Raw genomic sequence first — 3575 nt, 5'->3', positions numbered from 1 at the left:
GATCAGTATAATGGTACATCCAGGAAAAATGGCATCATGATTTCTTTTTCTTTTTTTGAGTGGGGGCACACCCATTTGATACTCAGGGGTTACTCCTAGCTAAGCGCTGAGAAATTGCCCCTGGCTTGGGGGAACCATGTGGGACACCGGGGATCAAACCACGGTCCTTCCTTGGACCTAGCACTTGCAAGGCTGACACCTTACCTCTATTGCCACCTCTCTGGCCCCAGCATCATGATTTTTATCATGGCTGAGCAATATGTATTTGTAGTCATTATTGGATTTAAAAATCTCACTTTAAGCAGCAGTTATATGTTAACTTTGTATTTATAGCTTCATGACTATGAAAACATATTTAAATTTATTTTATATATAGGAAAATTATAAATTATAAATACATATTATAAAACATTTAAAATATTGATAGTAAATAAAATGTCTATCTAGACAACAAATAAGTAAAATATATCATATTTTTGTCCTATATTTTTTGTGAAGTTTGTTCTTATCCAATGAAATTTATTTCCATTTTCATTCCTCTTCCTAACTTTCAAAAAATTTAGTGCTATAAAAAGGGCTTGTGCCATGACTGGCACAAGCTGGGCAGCTTGTTTGTCCTGCATGCAGAATCGACATCAAAAGATTTTGGAAGCATAATTTTTGGACACCTGGGCAGCTGGTGAACAAAAAAATTCAGTACTATGTTTTACCCTAACTTTTTTTTGTATAATTCAGTAAAAATATAGAATAGAGGAAAGACTTCTAAACTGCTTTCTACTTGTATTATTAAAATAACTTCCACTCATTTTCAGTATTAGATTTTCTTGGAACATAGTATTTTCTATTTAAAGTCCTGGTTCAGTTCTCAAATTCTTTAATATTTTTATGTCCTTCTATGGTTCTTAAACATTTATTTATGTCTTCATCCAGAGTTCTAGGTTTCTCCTGTAATTTTATATCCTCAATAACCTGAAAAAGAAAGAATACAATTTCAATGGAAACTAATCAAAACAAGTGAAAACAGCAGTCAGTAAAAACTTCAATATGCCTGTTTATATATAATATTTTGTATTCTATATATAGTGAAGATTTTATTAAAATGCCTTCCACATATTATTAAATTATATTTTAGAATTATATTATATAATGTATATTTTAAATATATACTTGTTTATTTTATATTGCTTTATTTATGAAGTATGGTTGCAAAATTGTTTGTTGATGAATTTCAGTCATATAATGCACACAATTCTTCACCAATCTACCCTTCCCATTTCCCTCTCATCCCTTAATCCCCACACCTCTGCCTTGTTCTAGGACAGGCAAATTGTTTCTTTTAATGTCCCCCATACCTCTTTCCCTTTTCTTTTAACACTGTGGTTTGTACTATTAATGATGGGGACCTTGTCTTTTAGTTTCTCCATTCTCACTGCCTTATTCTTGTCCAGAACAATCAGTTGCAATTATCATTATCTTTGTAGACCTTTTTTTATTCAAGCTAAACTCACCATGCTTTGTGGCATGCTTTCTACTCTGGGCTGACCTCATGACCTTTGTCTCTATTTCCTCTGGGTATTATTATCATACTATTTATTTACTTTCTTTGATCCCACAAATGAGTGAGATTATTTTATATCTATCCTTTTCCCTCTGGCTCATTTCAATCAGCATGTCCATCCATATCCATTCATGTATAATCAACTTTCATGACTTCATTTTTTCTAATGGCTCAGAGCATTCCATTGTGTATATGTACCACAGTTTCTTTTACCTCTCATTTGTTGTCAGGCACCTAGATTGTTTCCATACTCTGGGTATTGTAACTAGTGCTTCAGTTAACCTTGGAGTGCAAAGGGCATTTTTGTATTGTGCTTTTTATACATTTCTTTTTTTTTTTTTTTTGTTTTGTTTTTGGGCCACACCCGTTTGATGCTCAGGGGTTACTCCTGGCTATGCACTCAGAAATTGCCCCTGGCTTGGGGGGACCATATGGGACGCCGGGGGATCGAACTGCGGTCCATCCTACGCTAGCGCTCGTAAGGCAGACACCTTACCTCTAGCGCCACCTTCCTGGCCCCTTTTTATACATTTCTATGGTATTTTTCTTACAAACTTCAAAAAGAACAAATTACTTTTAGGCTCTGTTTTTAGATGGTACTTTCTTTTTGTTTTTATATACCATCTCAGAAGAATATAATTCTTTTTATAGCCTCACTCTTCACATTTATTTTCTTAATAAACCCTATATCTGGCCTCTAACAAAGCTTGACTTTTTTTCGCCATATTTGCTCCCATTTCTATTTCTGGTTTCACCATCCTATTCCAATCAAGAATCCTCTTATTCACTAGAAAGACTGCTTTCATGTGTGTTCTTAATAGAGAGGTCAAAAACGTGTTCAAATTTATTGAAAAAAATCAAATTCTGAACCTCTTCTACTTAAAATCCTTTACTCCTCTATTCTTTCCTCCTCATGATACCACCTGTATATATTATACAATTAATATATATATTATATATAATTATAATTATAACAATACTTATATACCAACTCAAAAATAGTTATAAGATTTTCATTTATTTTAGGTCTTTACACACCTTTCTCTATGTTATTGTTCAAGATTCAACTTAAAACACACAGGCATAACTTAAATGTTGAAGTTTTTTGGGTTTTGTTTGTTTTGGTTTTTGGGCCACACCCAGCTATTCTCAGGGGTTACTCCTGGCTGTCTGCTCAGAAATAGCTCCTGGCAGGCACTGGGGATCATATGGGACACCGGGATTCGAACCAACCACCTTTGGTCCTGAATCGGCTGCTTGCAAGGCAAACGCTGCTGTGCTATCTCTCCGGGCCCAAATATTGAAGAATTTTTAAGTAGGATTAACATTGAAATGAGTAATATAAAGTTCAAATATGTTTAGCTATTTGTGTCCAGCAAAAAATTATTTTGATACTTAATAAGAATATTGGTACTTTATAAGAATATATAATAGTCCTAAACAATATAAAGGTAGGAAACTCCAAAGTTTTTTGAATACAAAGTACTGAATTTCAACTATGTCTCTATACATCTTAAGATCTCAAGTTAGTGCTCACTTCGGCAGCACATATACTAAAATTGGAACGATACAGAGAAGATTAGCATGGCCCCTGCGCAAGGATGACATGCAAATTCGTGAAGTGTTCCATATTTAAAAAAAAAAACTCAAGTTATCATTTCTTTTTCTGTAGTTAAGTTTGTTTTCATGTTTTTACATTGAAAGATTAAATTACTCTGTTTAAATCAATTTATCTCCAGTCTCCAAACCTACACCATGATCTACTGTAATTTCTCTTATCTTATACAGATAAATGGTTTGATAATATAGCCAGAGCAAGGCTGAGTTATCTGTGATTATTCGAAGTTATTTACATGTTTAGCCTTCATGCCTAAATGTCTTCAATCTTTAACATAAGTTAGTTTTCATAGTAATCTTAACTTATCAATATCTGTATTTATTTACTTTTCATTTATCATCTATTCTAGTACTTTATACAAAGGTTCTGTCATTACAAAGGAGATTTCTATGATTTGTT

At 33.2% G+C, this 3575-nt stretch overlaps 1 non-coding gene and 1 pseudogene across 1 annotated transcript; both read left to right on the top strand.

Moving 5' to 3' along the window:
* The first annotated feature begins 569 nt into the window (after positions 1-569).
* On the top strand, positions 570-714 carry LOC126005306 (uncharacterized; annotated as a pseudogene).
* Positions 715-3087: 2373 nt separating this feature from the next.
* On the top strand, positions 3088-3194 carry LOC126005581 (U6 spliceosomal RNA). Its single transcript, XR_007494629.1, has one exon. It is a non-coding gene; the product is annotated as a U6 spliceosomal RNA (small nuclear RNA).
* The last annotated feature ends 381 nt before the right edge of the window (positions 3195-3575 follow it).

Source organism: Suncus etruscus, chromosome 3, assembly GCF_024139225.1.
Source record: "Suncus etruscus isolate mSunEtr1 chromosome 3, mSunEtr1.pri.cur, whole genome shotgun sequence".
Classification (NCBI taxonomy): Eukaryota; Metazoa; Chordata; class Mammalia; order Eulipotyphla; family Soricidae; genus Suncus; species Suncus etruscus.
The sequence above is the reverse complement of the archived record's forward strand: the minus strand, read 5'-3'. Positions and strand labels throughout refer to the sequence as shown.